General features: G+C 43.5%; 1 protein-coding gene across 1 annotated transcript in view; it reads right to left on the reverse strand.

The window, feature by feature from the left end:
- The window catches only part of LOC124555619 (elongation of very long chain fatty acids protein AAEL008004-like), a 209605-nt gene that overhangs the window by 110171 nt on the left and 74313 nt on the right, over positions 1-25121 (reverse strand). The gene's annotated exons all lie outside the window — the stretch shown is intronic.

Below are 25121 nucleotides of genomic sequence, written 5' to 3' on the forward strand. Positions count from 1 at the left end.
TGCATACTCCTGAAATTTTGTACATCTTTTCTTGAACTGTTACAGTGCTGGTTATAATAAGGAAATATTTCTAGTTCATAATAAATGAAAAACATTATATTACTTATGTTCTACAGGAATGTTGTCCTGCCAAGAACCGATGGAACAGTCAGTTAACATTATTTCTGGTTCATTCATGTCCGTACGGTTCTAGGCGCTTCAGTCTGGAACCGCGCGACCGCTACGGTCGCAGGTTCGAATCCTGCCTCGGGCATGGATGTGTGTGATGTCCTTAGGTTAGTTAGGTTTAAGTAGTTCTAAGTTCTAGGGGACTGATGACCATAGATGTTAAGTCCCATAGTGCTCAGAGCCATTTGAACCATTACATGTCGGACTGTTTTGTATAACTTCTTTTTCCGTTGTGAAGAGACTCTGATATCTGGCATATAAGATGAGAAGTATGACACTGTTTGAAATGTAGCGGTATTTTAACATTGCCACTTGGCAGGAAACCTGAGAACTTTTCATCAGTTGAGAAATATGTCGAATTTAGAGTTAGCATTAGGCGCATTGTAAACTTCACCTTAGTCAATGGTTTGTAAACATTCTTTAAAATCTGCAGTAGTTTTGTCATTAATCAGCCTCACTGTTTTTTTAAGTATTTGCGAACTGTACATGGAGCTAAATAATGTAATTTGACTAACTTATGGAAAACATGGAAAAAAAGGATCAAATCTAATCGGAATACATTTTTCCCCACCAGATAATGAAGTGTGAATCAGTAACAATGCCTGCCAACACTTATCTACTTAGATTACATTTTCCTATATCAAACTGTATGCAGAACTAAACGTGAAGTCACAGTGGGAGGATGATGGGCTTCACTGAGAACAAATGATGCTCATTTGAACCATAAACCACAGAGAGTCAGCCCCCCAGGAGGATGCTGAAGAAGCAGAGGCTGTTGCACTCTCGGTTCAAAAGGGAGCGCACAAACAACGACAAGCGAAGATTAGTAGAGATTCGTGCGCCTGTGAAAAGATCTATACGCGAAGCATACAACAACTACCACCGTCAGACCTTAGAAAAAGGTCTGGCAGAGGACCAGAGAAAAGTTTGGTCTTACGTAAAATCGCTAAGCGGGTCTAAGGCTTCCATTCAGTCCCTAGTTGGCCAGTCTGTTGTGGCAGTTGAAGATAGCAAAACCAAAGCCGAAATTTTAACTTTAATGTTCAAGAAGTCGTTTACGTAGGAGAATCGTACAAATGTACCATCATTTGACCATCGTACAGACTGCCGTATGGACGGCATAGTAATAAGCATTCCTAGCGAAGAGAAACAACGGAAAGATTTGAAAGAAAATAAATCACTAGACCCGGATGGAATGCCAGTTCGATTTTACAAAGAGTGCTCTACAGCATTGGCCCCTTACTTAGCTTGCATTTGTCGTTAATTTCTCGAAAAAAAAAATGGCTCTGAGCACTATGGGAATCAACTGCTGTGGTCATAAGTCCCCTAGAACTTAGAACTACTTAAACCTAACTAACCTAAGGACAGCACACAACACCCAGCCATCACGAGGCAGAGAAAATCCCTGACCCCGCTGGGAATCGAACCCCGGAACCCGGGCGTGGGAAGCGAGAACGCTACCGCACGACCACGAGATGTGGGCGTTAATTTCTCGCCCAGCACAAAGTCCCAAGCGCCTGGAACAAGTGCAGGTGACTCCAGTATATGAGAAGGGTAAAAGAACGGACCAGCAAAATTACAGACCAATTTCCTTAACTGATATCCGCTGCAGAATCCTTGAACATATTCTCAATTCGAATATGATAAACTTTCTTGAGATTCAAAAGCTTATGTCCATGAATCAGCTCGTGAGAAACTCAGCTTGCCCTTTTCTCACATTATGTACCGCGAACTACGGATGACATGCAATAGACAGATTCCACATTTCTAGATTTCAGGAAAGCATTAGACACGATGCCCCATTGCAACCTGTTAACGAAGGTATCAGCACATGAAATATATTCACAGATATGTGAATGGCTCGAAAACTTCTTAAATAATAGAACCCAGTATGTCATCTTTGACGGCGCGTGTTCAACAGAGACAAGGGTATCGTCAGGGGGGTTCCAGGGAAGTGTGATAGGACAGCTGTTGTTCTTTATATACGTAAATGATTTGGCGGCGAGGGCGGGCAGCAATCCGCGCTTGTTTGCTGATGATGCCAAGGAGTACGGTAAGGTGCCGAAGTTGAGTGACTCTAGGAAGATACAAGACGACCTAGACATAATTTTAGGAAAGAGTGGCTCACCTGTAAAGGAAACTGCATATAGGACTTTGGTGCGACCTATTCTTGAGTACTGCTTGAGTGTTTGGGATCAGTACACCAGGTCGGACTGAAGGAAGACATCGAAGAAATTCAGGGGTGGGCTGCTAGATTTGTTACCGGTAGGTTCGAAGAAGACATAAGTGCTGTGGAGATGCTCCGGGCATTCAAATGGGAATCTGCGGAGCGAAGGCGACGTTCTTTTCGAGAAACACTACAGAAAAAATATAGAAACCCGGCCTCTGAAGCTGACTGCCGAACGTTTCTCCTGCCACCAAAATAGACTGCGCGTAACGATCACGAAGATAAGATACGAGAAATTAGGGCTTATACGGAGGCATGTAGACAGTCGTTTATCCTTCACTCTATTTGAGAGTGGAGAAGGAAAGGAAATGACTAGTAATGGCCGCGCGGGATTAGCCGAGCGGTCTCAGGCACTGCAGTCATGGACTGTGCGGCTGGTCCCGGCGGAGGTTCGCGGCCTCCCTCGGGCATGGGTGTGTGTGTTTGTCTTTCGGATAGTTTAGGTTAAGTAGTGTGTAAGCTTAGGGACTGATGGCCTTAACAGTTGAGTCCCATAAGATTTCACACACATTTGAACTAGTAGTGGTATAGGGTACCCTCGGCCACACACCGTACGGTGACTTGCAGAGTATCTATGCAGATGTAAATGTAGATAGCCGCTCGTCGTCGGGCCGGGCTGTCTCTTGAAAGGGAGCTGTCTGGTGCCGACCGACCAAAGTGAAACAATACAGATTGTATCTCCCGGATACACGGGGCAACAAAAACTGTTTTTAGTGAGGTGTGTGGTCACGAGATGTGGGGTGTTTTACGGCTGAGTCTTGGTAAAACTGCGATTGTGAAGAGAACCAGCGAGCTGTCAAAATTGGCCGAAAAATATGGGCTGCGAAGTTAACATCCTAGAAAGCAAAATGGATGGTAAAAGTAGATCGAGGAATGATAACACCGCGCCCAGATGTCACAAAATCAAATAATTAAAAAATCTAATGATGGCTACCATTGGTTAGCTTAAATAAATAAGAAGTAGCATTAAGGAATGCAACTGTGCTCACAGAGGTCATTCCAGATTGACCAGCGCATGACAGCAGGCAGAGAGTGAGAGGAAGTTGGACACATTTTATAGAGCTAAGACTAACGAGCTTTGTAACTGCTTAACCACCTGAAATGCGAGTAAGAGAGGGTGACCAGTACCTTGTGAGATGACTTATTACTGATTGGCATTCACAAGATTTAGTATTCAGCCAATCACAAATGACGCGACTACAGAACACGCAGAGTACAAAGTTTTCCTTGTTGGACCACTCTGCAGAAATTACTTCTTGATAGGCAGGTGTCTTCTCTGGCTGTCGTCTTGATGGGCAGACGTCACTTCTGGAAGACTTCTTCAGGATCGTCTGGGATGAGAAGCTGCCATCCGGCTGAGTTGAACTCATACAGCCGGCCGCTGTGGCCGAGTGGTTTTAGGCGCTTCAGTCCGGAACCGCACTGCTGCTACGGTCGCAGGTTCGAATCCTGCCTCTGGCATGGATGTGTGTGATGTCCTTAGGTTAGTTAGGTTTAAGTAGTTCTAAGTCTAGGGGACTGATAACGTCAGATGTTAAGTCCCATAGTGCTTAGAGCCATTTGAACCATTTTTGAACTCACACACGGAAACAGAGGCGTTGTTTAGTCAGAGCCAACGACGGATTTTGCAACCATGTCAGTCACCACTTGCAGATTATAAGTACGGTGAGATCCAGCTCCAATAGTGAAGCGATCTGTAGGGAGAGGCTAACAATTAGTAACGAAGTTCAATAATTTCATCTTCATTCTGAAGAGTTGATTGAAGTTAGAGGTTGAACGTGCTTTCAACTCTGGCATTAGATCCAAAAGCATATCCTTCTGTAACACTTTCTATCTATATACACTCCTGGAAATGGAAAAAAGAACACATTGACACCGGTGTGTCAGACCCACCATACTTGCTCCGGACACTGCGAGAGGGCTGTACAAGCAATGATCACACGCACGGCACAGCGGACACACCAGGAACCGCGGTGTTGGCCGTCGAATGGCGCTAGCTGCGCAGCATTTGTGCACCGCCGCCGTCAGTGTCAGCCAGTTTGCCGTGGCATACGGAGCTCCATCGCAGTCTTTAACACTGGTAGCATGCCGCGACAGCGTGGACGTGAACCGTATGTGCAGTTGACGGACTTTGAGCGAGGGCATATAGTGGGCATGCGGGAGGCCGGGTGGACGTACCGCCGAATTGCTCAACACGTGGGGCGTGAGGTCTCCACAGTACATCGATGTTGTCGCCAGTGGTCGGCGGAAGGTGCACGTGCCCGTCGACCTGGGACCGGACCGCAGCGACGCACGGATGCACGCCAAGACCGTAGGATCCTACGCAGTGCCGTAGGGGACCGCACCGCCACTTCCCAGCAAATTAGGGACACTGTTGCTCCTGGGGTATCGGCGAGGACCATTCGCAACCGTCTCCATGAAGCTGGGCTACGGTCCCGCACACCGTTAGGCCGTCTTCCGCTCACGCCCCAACATCGTGCAGCCCGCCTCCAGTGGTGTCGCGACAGGCGTGAATGGAGGGACGAATGGAGACGTGTCGTCTTCAGCGATGAGAGTCGCTTCTGCCTTGGTGCCAATGATGGTCGTATGCGTGTTTGGCGCCGTGCAGGTGAGCGCCACAATCAGGACTGCATACGACCGAGGCACACAGGGCCAACACCTGGCATCATGGTGTGGGGAGCGATCTCCTACACTGGCCGTACACCACTGGTGATCGTCGAGGGGACACTGAATAGTGCACGGTACATCCAAACCGTCATCGAACCCATCGTTCTACCATTCCTAGACCGGCAAGGGAACTTGCTGTTCCAACAGGACAATGCACGTCCGCATGTATCCCGTGCCACCCAACGCGCTCTAGAAGGTGTAAGTCAACTACCCTGGCCAGCAAGTTCTCCGGATCTGTCCCCCATTGAGCATGTTTGGGACTGGATGAAGCGTCGTCTCACGCGGTCTGCACGTCCAGCACGAACGCTGGTCCAACTGAGGCGCCAGGTGGAAATGGCATGGCAAGCCGTTCCACAGGACTACATCCAGCATCTCTACGATCGTCTCCATGGGAGAATAGCAGCCTGCATTGCTGCGAAAGGTGGATGTACACTGTACTAGTGCCGACATTGTGCATGCTCTGTTGCCTGTGTCTATGTGCCTGTGGTTCTGTCAGTGTGATCATGTGATGTATCTGACCCCAGGAATGTGTCAATAAAGTTTCCCCTTCCTGGGACAATGAATTCACGGTGTTCTTATTTCAATTTCCAGGAGTGTACAATAGCCTTCGGCAACCAGGGTACGACTCCTGCAAATGTAAAAGTTTTGTCCAGATACGCGTTTACTTGAATATCATTTCAAATCCGTTTTCCAGGTTTGCCAAGGCATTTGCTTATTCCTTTCAATGATAGTTAAACCGCCTGTTTATTGTGTATTTAATTCTATACATGTTTAATAAATTGAGTTCACTGAGAGCCTTGTGTCATTTCATAGTTACCTGAATTATTTTATCGCCATTTTGATAGGTGATGATTTACTTAAGCAGGATATACAGGTCCAGTTTAAGATATATAATTAAATATTCCCATCAAAGTACTCTACCCACACACATCGACGACAACGGTAAATTCACAATGTCTTCAAAGTATGTTTGTTGAATGAATACTTTATCGAAATGGATATTTCTGTCTCGTCCAACTCGGACAGAGAAATTTATGACTAACACCAAATTTTAAGTAGATAAAGGCACCTATACATGACTTTTAATGACTTTTACTGTAAAATTCCCTGAAGAAATTTATTTCAAAATGATCACCAATTAATAAATATTTCCTTCTGTCTGACAGAGGGCACAATAATTTATCAAAATTTCTTATGAGATTTTTGCATTTACCCTCTGGAGACATGTGTATTGTAATAGTAACAACTACATTTCCCGGCTCTGAGCACTATGGGACTTAACATCTGAGGTCATCAGCTCCTAGAACTTAGAACTACTTAAACCTAACTAACCTAAGGACATCACACACATCCATGCCTGAGGCAGGATTAGAACCTGCGACCGTAGCGGTCGCACGGTTCCAGACTGAAGCGCCTAGAACCGCTCGGCCACACCGGCCGGTCTTCTGATTTATACATAATTTACTTAAGTCTATATATTTTTTTAATTTACACCCCTTTTTTACCAATGTAACAATTTCTCTTTTATCCATATTGGATCTACATGAATATGAAGCTAACATATAACGACTTACACTAAGATTTTCTATCCCTGTCGTTGGTGTTCAGAAAGACAAGTGACATGAATTTCTTTCCAACTACTAATTTAGATTTTGCAAACAAATTAACAACTCAGTCACTATATTATATTTTGATGAAGCATGCTGATTTCACTTATCTCTCTATTATTATAAGATGAACATGGAGCCTGTCAATTTAATTTCCTTTAATGCTGTCTGCATGAATCTGACATGTGTCGGTGTCTAACCTGACCACAGTAACCACCGGGATTTGCCTTTGTGCGCTGGTGGTCCCTCTTTTTTCTGCAAATAGATCTGTTAACTGTTCCTTACCCCTCCTATTGGGGTGTAGACCGTGAGATACATTTCCACATCTTCGTATAGCGACTCCTGGAACAGCGCCAACATGTGATTTTGTATCCATCTGGAAGCAACCACACAGCTCCATGTTTACTTGCTTCAGAGCAGAGTTAACCCAGGGCAGATGACGGTACTACAGAGCTTCCAGAAAACCCACATTTTCGTGCTCAGTAACTGCTCCTATTTTGTACAGGTCAGCCCTAATACTCTATTTTTCGTTTCTACACAGGATGTTTCCAGCTCCCCTAAGTGTCAACACCTGACCTTTGTTAAAATCCTTACACATTTGTCCTAGGTTTTCTGTTAACTGGCTAAAACTAGATCTTGGTTTCACAAAACGTTGATCTGGTATTATGTACCTATTTTTTCCTCTAGCTACTGGTCTACACAGCTCCCATGACTGCTGTCTAACAGCACGAATCTTCTTTCCCTGTTCTATTTTTTGCTCAACTTACCTGTCAGTTTCTTCTGAGAGTGTTGCTTTCCCCTGTTGTTACTGAAGGTCCTTTTAATGACCGAAATCTTTCCAGAAGCTACTCTCACCTCCTCGAACAGTCTGCAAACGCCCCACCCTGGCTAACGCTTCCTTGTCTTCGCCGCTGTTACATGTAATTCTGATATTGTAGGGCAGTGGCGATAGTTGACCCGCACTACTTCTGCTTCTGCACGTGGTAACAGCTATGTTTGTCTCAATACTTCCCAGCGCTGTGCCCGTGTGTGGTGTTAAGGGTTGCTACTTAATCACGTTTCCTTTATTCTCATCATAGCGTCAAAGACACTTCTCACGTTAATAAAATGTTACAGCCACGATACCTCTTACAATAAAAACTTTAGCTCTTATGTTAATAAACCTTGAGAGCCATGACAGCCATTCCTAAATGCAGAAATTCTTTTTCTAACAATATATTTCACTGTTATATAATTTGAACGTAAATATCACATCAGCGAAAGCTGATGGTTTAGTCATTACGTTAACTGGGCTCGCATTGAGGAGGAGCAGAGTTCAAGGCTAGATCCAGACACCCAGATTTAGGTTACAATAGCTTTCCTAACTCGGTTTAGGCCAATGTCCGAATAGTTCCTTCATAAAGGAAGTGGACTGCTTCCTTCCCCACATTTGTACAAAGCCTGTGCCCATCTCTGATGACTTCGAAGCCACCAGGCCAATTTCAGTAAGTCAATTAGTTCCATGTTCCATAGATTATTTGAATGAATTTTGTGTCGAAATGGTTTGGAACGAGCCGCTGTACAGGATACGTATACAGGATTAGAATTAACATCAGTGAGCATATTACTTTTCAGGTCCACTCACGCAACTGCACTTAAATCATGATTCCATCCAAATCGTTTAAATACTGGAATAATTCTTTTTAAAAGTTTCTTGCTCCATTGATATCTATTCGGAACTTGTGTTCCACATCGAGTGACACTGTCGTTTATGGAGTGTTAAATGGTAATATTATTTCGTTTCTTTTTGTATTAATGACCTAGGTGTCGATGGAACTTTGAACTCTAACCAGTCTTCCTTTTTTAAGGGGAGCTCTGCGATGTAGCTCTACTATCAACAATAAGTAAAAGGTGTTACTATTACATTTAATAATAAAATCCAACGTGTGATACAATGGGATGGGAAAACGTGCGCATCTTGTGGTTTTATAGCGAATACGACTCAGTTGGATTGATAATCTTACAGAGCCACGGGAAAAAATAAAATTCATTAAATTTGTCGATCTTGCGGATAAAGAAGGTTTCGATGGGTGAGTTTTCAGTTTGATATTATTTTCTATTTCGAAGGTACTTGAGATACAACCGCTCAGTTGGCGCCAGAATGACGTAACGGTATTTGAGGACGGAAACGGTACCGACACACACCATTAGCGATTGGCATTGTTTTCAATGAGGGCGACCCCAGATGTCCCTCTGGTATTCAGAATACATTGGACAACAGTTTCACTTCCGGGGGATCGCCGTGCTTTCTTCCTTACGTTATGTGAATCCTATGAGAAGCCACTGACCCTGGGCTCAACAAGACCGTTTTGTGAGTTAGGATCATGTCGTTCTCGGATAATGTAGTTACGTGAAAAAGGGTTTTCCTTTCTTCTTCGAATGAGATAGTAATGGGACGAAAAATTTTGATTATTTTGTGATTTGAAGAGTGAGGACATTATCTAGTGATACATTAGCGGGTAGATAGTTTAAGTTTCAACAGAAGAATATTCATAATATTGAGTGCATAGACTGTGTAAATAGTAATAAAGGAGCAATGTTATAGATATGTAATGCGTTGATTGTCGTATACAGTCGAAAGAGTTCAAACTATCGTTGGTAGTAAAGTGAACAACAGTTTGTAATGTAACGATGCACGAGAAGGAGGAAAGAAGGAATGGTGTATTACATTGACATGGACGTGTTTTCTGCTCGTTACTTATATCAGATCAGTGACCTTTTATTTTTACCAATAGAGGGGAGATACCCGCCATGGCTTTGTTGAAGGAATCATACGGCATTCTTAAGGAGTAATGTAGGGACGCCATGAAAAAAAAAATCGGTTAACTTGTTAAATGGACTTGAGTATGAATAGAAGTCATTAAGAGTACGAGATATTTATGTTTGGTTCCAGTATTTTCTCTTTTTCAAACGTGTTCTACGTCTGAATGTTAACAAACATGAGCAGTTGGATCCCAAACAGCCAAAATAATAAAAAAACAAAGATATTCGATCTTATTCATAATAACTATGTAGTATATACTCAATTTCAACACTCAGAATGTAAACAGAATCTCAAGAGGAGCTCTTGTGGATTTAAGAGCATACTCTTTACCAGTCATTATGAACTGAAAATCTATGTCGTTAGTCATTCTAGTGCGGGAAACAAAGCAGCAACTTTCTTTTTATCTATGGGCCTTGTCCCGCGCCAACGCGGGGTCGGCCGTGTTATTACGGATTTGGCAGTATTAGTTGCAGAGGGTGGCTGGATGCCCTTCCTGCCATCAGCCCGAACCCCCTGGGATGTAAGTAGTGTACCCCAGCTGTCTGCATCTAGTGTAATCCAGGATAGTGTGCGAATGTGTTCAAATGTTTGAGTCGTGTAACTGAGGTGGAACGTGGGGACCAGTCTTTTATTCACCAAGTGGGATGTGGAAAACCGCCTAAAAACCACACCCAGGCTGGCCAGCATACCGGCCCTCGTCGTTAATCCGGCCCGGGGCCGGCGCGCCTACCAGAGTCCAGGAAGCAGCGCATAAGCGCGCTCGGCTAGCCTGGCGGGTAAAACAAAGCAGCAACTACTATCACTCAAAGAAGAGGCGCAGACAGATGAGAAAACAAAGCATTCAAAAGTAAGGGAAACTAAACTTAGCGTCAATTATAGGTAAAATTAAATCGAAGGCAAACGGGATATTTTGTCATATTGGAATCATTTGCTGTCGGATAATACGTACGGCAAGCTTAATGGGACCGTCATTCCAGACATTCTAGCTTTGTTACAGACTACTGAGAGACCTACAGTAGCAGAACACAACAATCGACAAAGCAAATGTTTTCAAAATAAATAGGAAATACCATTTATGTAACGTTCGTTAATGTTCAAAACTGCCCCCTTATTTCCCCACATTGTGTCCAGATTTTTCTGTAATTACCATACTGTCTTTTCAAAAGTGCGGAGGTGATCTAGCGTATGGCAGGCACAATAGTCTATTATGGGAAAAGAGTAGCTGCAAATTACAAGTAAGCTGTGAATCAAATGATCAACGTTTATCAAGATCTTAGCTGCAACGTGTCTTTGACATACACTTTCTGGAATCTCACATTGACTTCTACTTAGAGAGTTGCAGTGGTATATCGGACAAACACAAGGAAAGATTCCATAGAGACATAACTACACTACTGGCCATTAAAACAGCTACAACACGAAGATGACGTGCTACAGACGCGAAATTTAACCGACAAGAAGAAGATGCTGTGATATGCAAATGATTAGCTTTTCAGAGCATTCACACGTAGTTGGCGCCGGTGGCGACACCTACAACGTGCTTACATGAGGAAACTTTCCAACCGATTTCTCACACACAGACAGCAGTTGACCGGTGTTCCCTGGTGAAACGTTGTTGTGATGCCTCATGTAGGGAGAAGAAATGCGTACCATCCCGTTTCCGACTTTGATAAAGGTCGGATTAAAGCCTATTGCGATTGCGGTTTATCGTATCGCGACATTGCTGCTCGCGTTGGTCGAGATCCAATGACTGTTAGCAGAATATGGAATCGGTGGGTTCAGGAGGGTAATACGGATCCTAACGGCCTCGTATCACTAGCAGTCGAGATGACAGGCATATTATCCGCATGGCTGTAACGGATCGTGCAGCCACGTCTCGATCCCTGAGTCAACAGATGGGGACGTTTGCAAGACAACAACCATCTGCACGAACAGTTGGACGACGTTTGCAGCAGCACGGACTATCAGCTCGGACACCGTGGCTGCGGTTACCCTTGACGCTGCATCACAGACAGGAGCGCCTGCGATGGTGTACTCGACGAGGAACCTGAGTGCACGAATGGCAAAACGTCATTTTTTGGGATGAATCCAGGTTCTGTTTACAGCAAGATGATGGTCGCATCCGTGTTTGGCGACATCGCGGTGAACGTACATTGGAAGCGTGTATTCGTCATCGCGATATTGGAGTATCACCCGGCGTGATGGCATGGGGTGCCATTGGTTACACGTCTCGGTCACCTCTTGTTCGCATTGACGGCACTTTGAACAGTGGACGCTACATTTCAGATGTGTTACGACCCGTGGCTCTACCCTTCATTTGATCCCTGCGAAATCCTACATTTCAGCAGGATAATGCACTACCGCATGTTGCAGGTCCTGTACGGGCCTTTCTGGATACGGAAAATGTTCGACTGCTTCCTTGGCCAACACATGCTCCAGATCTCTCCCCAATTGAAAACGTCTGGTCTATGGTGGCCGAGTAACTGGCTCGTCACAATACGCCAGTCACTACTCTTGATGAACTGTGGTATCGTGTTGAAGCTGCATGGGCAGCTGTACCTACACACGGCATCCAAGCTCTGTTTAAGTCAATGCCCAGGCGTATCACGGCCAGAGATGGTCGTTCTGGGTACTGATTTCTCAGGATCTATGCACCCAAATTGCGTGAAAATGTAATCACATGTGAGTTCTAGTATAATATATTTGTACAATGAATACCCGTTTATCATCTGCTGTTCTTCTTGGTGTAGCAATTTTAATGGCCAGTAGTGTACAACGGAAGAACGGTATGAAGGGAAGTGGATGCCTATAATGTTGGACATCTATTACTGGAGTCTCATCTGAGAAAAGAAAAAGGCTCCACCATCAACATCAGGATTTCCTTCCAGCGAGCCGGGTAGGAACTTTGTGAACGATATGCCTCCATTGGTTTCTGTCCTGGTATAGCATTTCGCTCTCCACTACATGCCAGTTACTCCTCTCCTCTTGAGACCTTCCTTAACCTGGTCTGTCCATCTCTTTCTAGGCCGCCCAAATGGTCTTCTTCCTGGTTCCTCCATCTCCAAATACTGGCGTGGGGTTCGAGTCGGGTGCATTCGCTTCACGCCGGCCCGAGTGGCCGTGCGGTTCTAGGCGCTACAGTCTGTAACCGCGTGACCGCTACGGTCACAGGTTCGAATCCTGCCTCGGGCATGGATGTGTTTGATGTCCTTAGGTTAGTTAGGTTTAAGTAGTTCTAAGTTCTAGGGGACTGATAACCACAGCAGTTAAGTCCTATAGTGCTCAGAGCCATTTGAACCATTCGCTTCACGTGACTGAACCACTTCAATCTCTAAGCACTCATCCTCTTCTCTGTAGTCAATGTCACCTGCAGGTCTCTCCTTACATAATCATTCCTGACTCTGTCTCTCCTAGTTTTTTTGTAGAGCGGACCTAAGGAACTTCATTTGACATGCTTGTATTTGACTGTCTTCTCTCTTGTTTATGACACCGGCCTCTAGACTATACATGATGATTGGCAGGAAATAAGTTTTATACATGATCTGTTTGGCTCTTTGAGGGACTTCCTTGTCCCAGATTAGATTTCATACTTGGCGGAAGAACCTAGATCCTTTTGTTACTCTGTTTAAGACTTCTAGTTTGGAATTTCCATTGCGTGATATGATGGTACGCAGATAATTGAAGTTTTTCACACATTCGCCAGCCGCAGTGGCCGAGTGGTTCTAGGCGCATCAGGCTGGAACCGCGCGACCGCTACGGTCGCAGGTTCGAATCCTGCCTGGGAAATGGATGTGTGTGATGTCCTTATGTTAGTTAGATTCAAGTAGTTCTAAGTTCTAGGGAACTGATGACCTCAGATGTTAAGTCCCATAGTGCTCAGAGCCATTTGAACCATTCACACATTCCACCTTCTCCCCCTCCATTACGATGTGACAAGGTGTGGGTGTCCTGCTGATCTTCATTGCCACTGTCTTGTTCCTACTCACAGTTAACTTGAATTTTTTAAATTTTGTGTTCCAGTACTGAACCTCCATTTCCGTCTCTCCCCAAATGGCGATGTCATCAGCAAAAACAAAAGCATTGCGGTCTTTATTTTCTCATTCCTTGATTTCTTCTATGATTGTGTCCGTAAGTGTAATGACGAGTAAAGCGGAGAGCGAACTGCCTTGCTGAACACCTCTCTTTGTCTTAAACCATTTTCATCTTGACCTCTTACTTGTACACTACTCTCACAACCATCGTACAGCATCTGGACCTTTTTAATTAATGAATCAGGAACATTATGTTTTCTCAAGCATTCCAATATTTTAACCCTTGGTACACTGTCATATGCTTTTTCCAAATCCACGAATACTACTATCAAGTCCTTTTCTTTTTCCCATTACTTCTCCATTAACTGATGGAGGAAGAAAATGAGAACTATTGTTCCCGTTTTACTTCTGAATCCATGCTGTCGTTCCTCCAATTGGTGTTCTAGAATTTTCCGCAACCTTTTTTCAATGACCTTCTCCACTATCTGAAGGCAGTGTGATAACAGTGTTATTCCTCGGTAGTTGGTGCATTTCTTTCTAGTACCTTTCTTGAACAATGGTATTATAATTCCTTTTTTCCATTCATCCGGCACTTTGTTTTCTTTCCATATCACCTCCAGCAGCCGGTGTAACCTCTGTATTCCATGGATTCCTGCGGCTTTAATCATATCCGCTGTCAGCTCATCAACTCCAGCCGCCTTTCCACATTTCATCTGTTTTAGGGAATTCTCAGTTTCTAACCAAGAGACTGGATCCTGCTCCTCCTCTAATTCAATGACTTCGGTGTCACTATCTTGTGCACCTTCCCTATTGAGTACGATTTCATAATAATTATTCATCTCTTCTCTGATGCCTTCCATAACCCTGACAATTTCCCCTTCCTCTGTTTCAATCACTTTTATGTCTTCTCTATCAGATATTTTACTTTTCAATTACCGATAAGCAGTTTTTGGTTCCCTTTGCTATCCTGCTCTAGTTTCTGGGTGAATATTTTCCAACTCTTCTCCTTTCACAATTCTCTTTGCTTGGAGTTTCTTTTGTCGGTATTCCTTCTCCAGTGTTGTCACGTTGTGTTCATCTTTTGGTACCATCCCCTGGTTCTGATTTCTTTTTTCAAACTCCATTTTTTTTCTTTGTCATATTACGTTTTTTAATTGCATCTTTTACTCTACCGTTCCACCAACTGGTTTCTTTGTCTTTCACTTTACCCTTTGTTTTGCCGCATATCTGTACAGCACTGTTAACTATTGATGTTTTAAATAGGTTCCACTCTTCCTCTACACTACCCCTTTCAGTTTTTGGCAATTTTTGTGCTCCTAGATTTGGGAAACTTTTCTTACTTTCTTCTTCTTTCAACTTCCACTCCTTAATTTTTGGCATTCATTGAACAGCATTCAAACTTTTCATCTTATAATTTAGATCAGCTACTAGTAACCTGTGGTCACAATCCATGTGCTCACTTGGTATGACTTTAGTGTACCTTACTTTTCCTCCAATTAATTTGTCCGTTTATATATAGTCTATAACTGTCTTAGATTTGCCATGCGAGCCATATCTAGTAATCTTGTGGCTATCTTGTTTCTTAAAGAATGTATTCTTCACTAAAAGATGATTCATTATGCACAGATTTAGAATTTCTTCACCCTCAGTAGTTCGTCTTCCGTATCCAAAAGGGTCCATCACCTCCTCAAATCCATTTCTATCCGTGCCTATCTGAGCATTGAGATCCCCAATTATCATAATCTTATCTTCTCTTACTTGGTCTTCCAGTTCTTCAAGGAATTTCGTTTCTTCTTCCTCGCCGCACCCTTGCTGAGGTGCGAACACTTGGAGTATAGTAAAACTATTCTTTCCAAGTTCACTCTTGCTCTAATTATCCTTTCACTTGGAAAGCTCACATCTGTAACTGGGTCAATCTCTTTGTGAAACACAAACCCCATTCCATTTTTTGCCTCTTTGTTGTGACCCTGCCAGTATACTTTGTACCCGCCTCTCAGCAATTTAGAGTTTTTTCCTTCCACTTGGTCTTGCTCAATCCAAGGATATGAATCTTTCTCGTCTCCATGATGTCTACAATCTCTTCAGTCTTTCCTGTCAAGATTGTTACATTTAAATTTCCCACTCTCAACTTGTTTTTGACTTTTTGTTGGGCTCTAGTTTTCTGTTCTTGTTTAGTGTATCTTCTTGCGTTCCTTGGTTTTTCTGTAGGCTGTGAAGAGCTGTCATTCGTTCCAGGGGAACAAGAAGTGCTGTCTACATTAGTTATTTTTAATCCGAGGCTCGTTCTTTGATTGAAAGCAATAACAATTTTTCCTCATCTGTTGGCCTGCTAAGCCTGACGCATCTGAGGATTTTCTTTCAGGGTTTACTCCCTCGGCCTTTGAAGATCCCTCTTCACCACAAGACAGTGGTTCCACTCGTCATTTGCTCTTAGGAGGGGCCGGCCGCGGTGGTCTCGCGGTTCTAGGCGCTCATTCCGTAACCGCGTGACTGCTACGGTCGCAGGTTCGAATCCTGCCTCGGGCATGGATGTGTGTAATGTCCTTAGTTTAGTTAGGTTTAAGTAGTTCTAAGTTCTAGGGGACTGATGACCATAGATGTTAAGTCCCATAGTGCTCAGAGCCATTTGAATCTTAGGAGGGAAAGGGTGCCTCCGCCACTAGCTGCGCCGTACCAAAGATGTTCTTCTCCGCCGTAGCTGCCGTTAAGGACTACGCCATATCCCTGGCAAGGGTTGGTAATGGTAAGGAAAAAGGAGAGGTTTAGGATAGGATAGGAGACAGGCTAATGATAGGTCGTTGTAGGACACACTTCGCCTGGCTCCTCCCCTTTGGCCTGTCCGGCATGGATGACCCTGCTGGTAGCTACGCTACCGCCGGCGTAGCCCTCCGGATCCAGAGCACGCAAATCTCCTCGTCCGCACGGATAGTGCTACGTTAAGGCACTGTCCCCTGAGGAGACACTCCATACAAGAGAAAAAAGTGAGACATGCAATTTTTTGTTGTCATGTCTGTATCATTTCCTCTTTTACTGTGTACCTTCCTTTAAAATACATGCTAGAAAGTGAATGCTTTTGCGCATACACCTTCCTAGGCTTCCCTGATATGGCAGAATCAGACTGCTTAATTGAAATTTTTGCCCTTATTATTTCTTGAATTTCGATAAAGAAGTTTGCTTTTATATAGTAACATCTTCATATCCACTGAAGCGCCAAAGAAACTGGTATAGGCACGCGTATTCAAATACTGAGATACGTCAACAGGCAGAATACGGCGCTGCGCTCGGCAACGCCTACAAAAGGCAATAAGTGTCTAGCGCAGTTGTTATATCGGTTACTGCTGCTACAATGGCAGGTTTCAAGATTTAAGTGAGTTTGAACGTGGTGTTACAGCTGGCGCACGGGCGATGGGGCACAGCATCTCCGAGGTAACGATGAGATGGAGATTTTCCCGTACGACAATTTCACGAGTGTACCGTGAATATCAGGAATCGCATAAAAAATCTCCGACATCGTTGCGGCCGGAAAGAGCTCCTGCAAGAACGGGACCAACAACGACTGAATAGAATCGTTCAACGTGGCAGGAGTGCAACCCTTCCGCATATTGCTGCAGATTTCAGTGCTGGGCCATCAACAAGTGTGAGCGTGGGAACCATTCAATGAAGCATCATCGATATGTGCTATCGGAGCCGAAGGACCACTCGTGTACCCCTGATGACTGCACGACACAAAGCTTTACGCCTCGCCTGGGTCCGTCAACACTGACATTGGACTGTTGATGAATGGAAATATGTTGCCTGGTTGGACGAGGCTTGTTTCAGATTGTACCAAGCGGATGGACGTGTACGGGTATGGAGACAACCTCATGAATCCGTCGACCCTGCGTGTCAGCTGGGACTGTTCAAGTTGGTGGAGTCCGCAGCTCGTGGTCGTGCGATAGCGTTCTCGCTTCCCACGCCCGGGTTCCCGGGTTCGATTCCCGGCGGGGTCAGGGATTTTCTCTGCCTCGTGATGACTGAGTGTTGCGTGCTGTTCTTAGGTTATTTAGGTTTAAGTAGTTCTAAGTTCTAGGGGACTGATGACCATTGATGTTAAGTCCCATAGTGCTCAGAGCCATTTGAACCATTTTTTTTCAAGCTGGTGGAGGCTCTGTAATGGTGTGGGGCGTGTGCAGTTGGAGTGATATGGGACCCCTGATACATCTAGATACGGTTCTGACAGGTAACACGTACATAAGCATCCTGTTTGATCAACTGCATCCATTCATGTCCATTGTGCATTCCTACGGAATTTGACAATTCCAGCCGGATGATGCGACATCCTACACGTACTGAATTGCTAGAGAGTGGCTCCCGAAACCCTCTTCTGAGTTTAATCACTTTTGCTGGCCACCAGAATTCCCAGACATTAACACTATTGAGCATATCTGGGATGCCTTTCAACGTGCTGTTCAGAAGAGATCTCCACCCCCTCGTACTCTTACGGATTTATGGACAGCTCTGCAAGATTTATGGTGTCAGTTCCGTCCAGCTCTACTTCAGACATTAGTCGAATCCACGCCACGGCGTGTTGCGGCACTTCTGCGAGCCCTCGGGGGCCCTACACGATATTAGACAGGTGTATCAGTTTCTTTGCCTCTTCAGTGTACAAAAATTCAGCCCACATGTGTTTGTGTTGGCAGAACTCGAGCAATTGTCGATCAATTGACTTGAAATTTTGGCACCACGTTACATACGAATTTGCGAGTTTTCATATACCTGTTGTTCAAATGGCTCTGAGCATTATGGGACTTAACATCTGAGGTTATAAGTCCCCTAGAACTTAGAACTACTTAAATCTAACTAACCTAAGGACATCACACACATCCATGCCCGAGGCGGTATTCGAACCTGCGACCGTAGCGGTTGCGCGGTTCCAGACTGAAGCGCCTAGAACCCCTTGGTCACACCGGCCGGCATACCTGTTTTTAAAATATATAAAATACATATGTATATTTGTAGTATGTAGTATATCAAGGCGAAATGCTTTTACAAAAAATCTCCTTAAGTTCTTGACCAATTTACTTCAGATTTTTACCTGATACTCCAACGAACAATCAGACGAACTGTAGACTATATATTTTTAATGTGTGTCTATATCATCATCATCATTTACTGGGCCCTTTGTCCCACTGCAACGCGGGGTCGGCCATGTTACTATGGATTTGGCAATGTTACTGTTGGAGGGTGGCCGGATGCCTTTCCTGTCGCACATCCCGTACTCCCTGGGACGGAAATGAGTGCACCCCAACTGTCTACGTCTAGTGTAAGCCATGAAACAGTGCGAACGTTTTAAAATTGCTGCGAGCCGTGTAACTGAGGAGGAACATGGGGACTAGCCCGGCATTCACCTAGTGGGATGTTTTGTAACGGTCAAAACATTTTCGTGCAAACATCAGTCCAGCTTCCAAAGTGACATCGCCTCTTACTAAGTTTTCTCTTCTTCCACAGGATGACCATAACATTTACGAAAAGACAATGTAACATCAGTATGACCTTATTGTAAAGTTGTTTTTGTAATGCCATTTAGCCTGAAGATGAGGTATTCCCTCGAAACATGTCGCTAAATAAATAAATAATACAATAGTTGACAAAGTTTGTGACTAGTAGCGGTAATTAAAAAAAAAAAAAAAACCTTTACATATTTCTTGAGACAGTCACGGTCGAAAAGTAGTCAAAATGGCTTCAAATTACTTCAGATGGGTCTTGGCCCTGTATGCAGCATCACGATGTGTTTATCCATATGTGGTGACTTCAAAGAGAACGATCATTGCCAGATTTCGATCGTCATCGCGGTCTTGGCCCAGCACCTGGAGTGATGGCATGGGTGCCAATGATAACACATCAAGATCACATCTGGTTCGCACGGGCGATAATCTGGACATTAGGCATTATATTTATTATGTGTTAAGGGATGTTTTTGCGTCCTGTTTGCGAGGTGTCTCTGACGTTATCTTTCAACATGAAAAAAGCAAGATCGCAGACTGCATGTTGCCCGTGCTGTCCTGAGCCACCTATTTACACAGGGTGCTCTACTGTTATACCCTAGCCAATACATTCTCCATATCTCTTACAGACTGTAAACTCCTGACCATGTGTTTCTGAGAGACCGGCACGCCGCCAGTCACCAGCCACTACGGTTAGTGAACTCTGGTATAGATTTGAGGCAGCAGGGGTCAAGGAGATACGTAGGCCCTGTGGCGTACGTCACAGTACAGGACGCGATACGTCTTACAATATGCAACGACCGTCTCCAGCGGAGAGAGAGGTACTGTTTCAGAGCACGTTAATAATTCGTAGCTGCACATTTAAGTAGATTCACGTTCTCGATAGTATATGACAAAGATAAGTACTTTACCGGGTATCTTTACGATGACATAATGATTTTCCGCCTGGTCGCAGACGCAGTCGATGTTTCACCATGTATGTCGGGCAAGACAACTAGTGTGACGTCACAAGTTCGTTGCTGGGCCTGTATTTGCTGTGAGCCTCGGGCATTATGGGATGGCGCCCCCGTATCTAAGTTCACTTCGAATCGATGCCCAGCCGTATTGCTGCCGTTGTTGTTGCCAGTGGTGGCAACTGTGTGTACTGAATTTCGCACTCTGTATACTCCCAAATCACTCACAAATATGACCTCGAAGTTTTCCTACAATACTGTATATTCGCAAGAAGTAAAATTTCGTTAGTTACTATTCTTCCTTTTGCTTCAGTGTTAGTGGCCATGTATGTATTAAAATATAACGGCAAAAGCTTATGACCCGTATAACTTGTTCGAATCTGTGAGCACTTGTGGCAGATTTCCGCTGCTATTTTAGGATAGCGTATTTTGGATCTAAAAAGGTATGCAAGTAAGCTATTAAACTATTACAGTAAGCCATATGTTTGCCGTCTTACACTCGCGGTGTATTACATGACACCAGTTATCTTTCCAGTTGGAGATGGTGAGAATTTAAATGCTGAAATACTTCTTAAACGTCAAATGACAAAATGTTCAAATGTGTGAATTCCTAAGGCACCAAACTGCTTAGGTCATCGGTCCCTAGACTTACACACTACTTAAACTGACTTATACTAAGAACAACATACACACCCATGCCCGAGGGAGGAATCGAACCTCCGGTGGGAGGTGCCACGCAGTCCGTGACATGACGCCTCAAACCGCGCGGCCACTCCGCGCGGCTGTCAAATAACAACATTAATAGTAACCACACAGCGTTAATAGAGCTGAAGAATTATTCGAGTACAATGTCTGACGGTGTTGGGCTGCCATTTAGTTTGAGTATGTTGTTGCATATTCTAGTAACGTGGCAGGGAACATATGACCAAGGCGTATGCTGCGAGGTGAGCGTATAGTTTGGCTAAATTGAATACGTAAAAACGAAAGGCAGCTGCGACATATCTAATCATACGGAGAGCAAGTTTCTAGACTTGTAGCTGTGTATTCTTTAAAAAAATGTTTATGTTCGCTGTAAAACACTACATGACGAGAGAGGATTCGTTAAGAAAATTCTGAATGCGAAAATTGTGCTCTGTATAGACACTGAAGTACATACAGAGCGCAGACGAACCACTTTTAGCAGACAAGAGTTTTGAAATCCAACTTAAAGCAAATTTTAACGAATTCTACTTTTCGTCGCTAGCACGTGACCAGATATCTTTTCATAGTGACATGTCATCCACTGCAATAAGATAGAATACTCATTATTCTTGACCAAGAGACTTCCACTGTTTACACTGCAGTCATGCGTCGAATGATTTTAGTTCTTCTTTTCGTCTCTCCGCAATTAAGTTCTCGAAACACTCAACACTTAATTTAAGTTAATACAGGGACACTGAAAAGTATGAATAAGGTTAGTGCCACTGTTTTAGATACGTCAGTAACTACTTTACAAATTTGTCTGCATACAGGGTATACATACGTCCGCATTCTCGACTTCTAATATCGCGTCAACATACATTTTTACGATTTCTGCTAATGGTCGCATTTTTTTAGTTTTGGGAATTAAGACTTTTTGATTTATGTTTTCATTTCGTACCGTCAACAATTCATATACGATTCACTTAGGTCATTGATTTACATCATTTGTTAAGTCCGCCCCCGGTAGCTGAGTTGTCAGCGCGACAGAATGTCAATCCTAAGGGCCCGGGTTCGATTCCCACCTGGGTCGGAGTGTTGGGTGTTATGTTGTCCTAATCATCATCATTTCATCCGCGTCGCCGCGCAAGTCGCCGAAGTGGCGTCAAATCGAAATACTTGCAGCAGGCGAACGGTCTACCCGACGGGAGGTCCTAGTCACACAACGTCACTTGTTATTCGCTTATAATCGATCTGTTATGCTAGTAAAACACAAAATATCGATTTATATTTCATTCAATCGATGTTTTTATCTTTTTGGTTACAGATAGCTGTGTTGTCTACTTTTCTTGGCTATGATAGTTCCCCTTCCCTCCGATTTTCACTTTGATTTTTGTGGGATACACGTATTTCTAGCTAACTAATGTATTCATACAGCTGCCTCTTCCTTAAATTACATATTACTCAGCCAATAAGTTATCTTATTAGGTAAGCTGAAACAATAGTTTCATGATTTTCACAATAAAACATACGCACAGAAACATTGTTTTATTTTATAAGCTATGGTTGTTTTTTAGCTGAGGAATGTGCTTTGATCAGTCTTTGTTTAGCTTTTGTTTAAGGTACTTTGATAATTTCTTATCATTTGAAAAGTAAATTTTTTCAATAATACTTAAGTTATTCTACCTCTTACCTAGATCTGAACTAGAACCGTCCCAAAACTATGTTGACCAATCCGTTGACGATGTTCTGATTTTGAGGTTTCAGAACATGGTAACTCCATCACCGTATATCTGGGAATACATAATCTAAAAATAGTTTCTGTTGTAGAATCTCTTCAAGTTTTTCATTGAAAAACCTCCTTGAAATGTGCTAAGTAAGTTCTCTCGAGGCAGTGAAAGTCAGCGTTCTTTGCGTGCACTTTGGGTGAAAAAACTAGTGTTATACGCACATATTTAGCAAGTATTGAACTACGTAGCTAAGTGACTTCCCATACACATCACAGACATGCGTAAGAGAAGAAAAGTACGACGAATGGAGACGGCGTAACACATATAGTTATTTCCGCGTGATAGCCAGTTACACAACACCTGCGGGGAGAGAAAACTCATTCGTTGACGAAACATGTCGCAGTCGGAGGTAGACTCGTACTGAGATACACAAGTAACATCCGCTAACCCTAAAAGAAGTGTAAAGACTATTATCGTCCATATGAAGCCTTAATGACTTAGTGTATGGTGTTAGTTACGATTTCAAGTTTTTCGCATATGTTGCAGTTCTATAAAAGGAAGTTTTATGGTATTATCGTACAAAAATTATAATAATAAGCAGACAGACCTCGACAAAATAACCCTTGTGTGCGAAGACTGGCAGTTAGATAATAATGTATCGAAATATGTACAAACGCACTTCAGTAACATAAAAACTTAATCCATTTCGATCGTAAAGTACTTTTACTGATGGGTTTCAAAGCGTTTTGCACCACCATCGGATATAAAATGTTCAACTACGAATAGCACTTGCCATTCACATACAAGCCTTTTATATCTGATAATGGCGCATAAGGCATTGAAAGCGATCATACATTAATAAAAATACTTTTCGATCGAGAAGGAAACATATTTTTATATTACTAACAATGTAGCGATCTCTTCACCTCAGTGATGATGTCAATATTTCAAGGAAATGCATTTCGCGAAACGTAGCCTCAAGTACAGGATTACTATGTCAAAACCAGTCACACGAGTCGTAGAAATACCTAGGTGCAACAATCTACAGAAACATTAAAAACTGGACAGGTACAACCAGGACTCACGCTTCGAGGATTCAGTACAAACTTAATTATGCGTACAGATAGCTCATCTATAGGTTTAGATGAGTGAATTTGCGAGTATCAAAACGCGTGATGTAAACTGTCATATGTTTTGACTGCATTGGCTTCGAAGCTTAAATTTTTTATACCGCCAATGGACGTTTGACCTTAGTGTTCGACACAAATTTCAACTTGATACCTCTAGGAATTCCTGAGAAAAAGAGGTGTCAAGAGACGGACACATAAACAGATGGACAACAGAATGATCCTACAAGTTGGGGATGGAGACCCGCTGCTGGTGGGGAACTGTAATGGAGGGTGAAGCTTTGGCTATGCCAGCCACTCGTGCTCGCGAAACGTCAGTAAAATCATCAGAAGAACGTCGGCTGAAGAACCCGTGACAGAAGCCAATAGGCAGTTTTGTCAAGTGGCCACGAAAAAAAAAAAAAATGGTTCAAATGGCTCTGAGCACCATGGGACTCAACTGCTGAGGTCATTAGTCCCCTAGAACTTAGAACTAGTTAAACCTAACTAACCTAAGGACATCACAAACATCCATGCCCGAGGCAGGATTCGAACCTGCGACCGTAGCGGTCTTGCGGTTCCAGACTGCAGTGCCTTTAACCGCACGGCCACTTCGGCCGGCTGGCCACGAAACTCTTAACAATTTTGTATAGTTTAAAACCATTTATTTGTTGTTTACATTTCTGTGAGAGATCTATGCGGCATCTTGCCTACCCTAATTATTCACCACAAATGGTTCAAATGGCTCTGAGTACTATGGGACTTAACTGCTGAGGTCATCAGTCCCTTAGAACTTAGAACTACTTAAACCTAACTAACCTAAGGACATCACACACATCCATACCCGAGGCAGGATTCGAACCTGCGACCGTAGCGGTCGCGCGGTTCCAGACTGTAGCGCCTAGAACCGCACGGCTACTTCGCCCGGCTATTCACCACATTTACCTCCGACGGTAATATATTCTTACCACATGACTCATATTCTATAACCTATGTACAGTATGACAATTGTCGAGACCACAGAAAGAGAACAGACACGTCAGTGACAGGACGAAAAGTTCGTAATTTTGTGGAAAAAAAAACGAAAATGAATCCCGAGGGAGGTCTGAATGCGAATTTTCCGCGTTGCAGCCCAAAACCGTGACCACACAGCCATGACACCACGGTTATTGCAATTCGCTCGATGTTGCACGTCTTCAGCTTGGGCCGTTCACTGTTTCTATTTTGCTTCTTTTTTCATAGTTCAGTACACCTTCTTTGTGTTTTCATGCTTGATCTGTGTTCAGTTTTTGACGCGCTATCCACTGGGTCAACTTACCACCAAATGCGAGTGCGATGAGAGGCTCCCTTGTAAGTACCGTCCACCACGTACTTACAGTGATTCACAGAGTACAGATGTAGATGTAGACAATGTAGGCTCTGTACAAAAGCAGAACAGCTACCAAGGCTTGGACATTTCTTTCAGACTTTAACGCTTATGTTTAATGTAAAATAATGTAAAATTTAGTTAGATTTCTTAGAGCAACGATACACTGTCAAGTATTGCCAGTTTTTCTTAGTGTAGCCTTTTCGCCAGTACACTATTGATGTAGTTGTCTGTAATTCTCGTAACCATTGGGGAAACTGGAATTTACTTTATATAATAGTCGTCTTAGTTCTTACGAATTT

The sequence above is a fragment of the Schistocerca americana genome, chromosome X, assembly GCF_021461395.2.
Source record: "Schistocerca americana isolate TAMUIC-IGC-003095 chromosome X, iqSchAmer2.1, whole genome shotgun sequence".
NCBI lineage: Eukaryota > Metazoa > Arthropoda > Insecta > Orthoptera > Acrididae > Schistocerca > Schistocerca americana.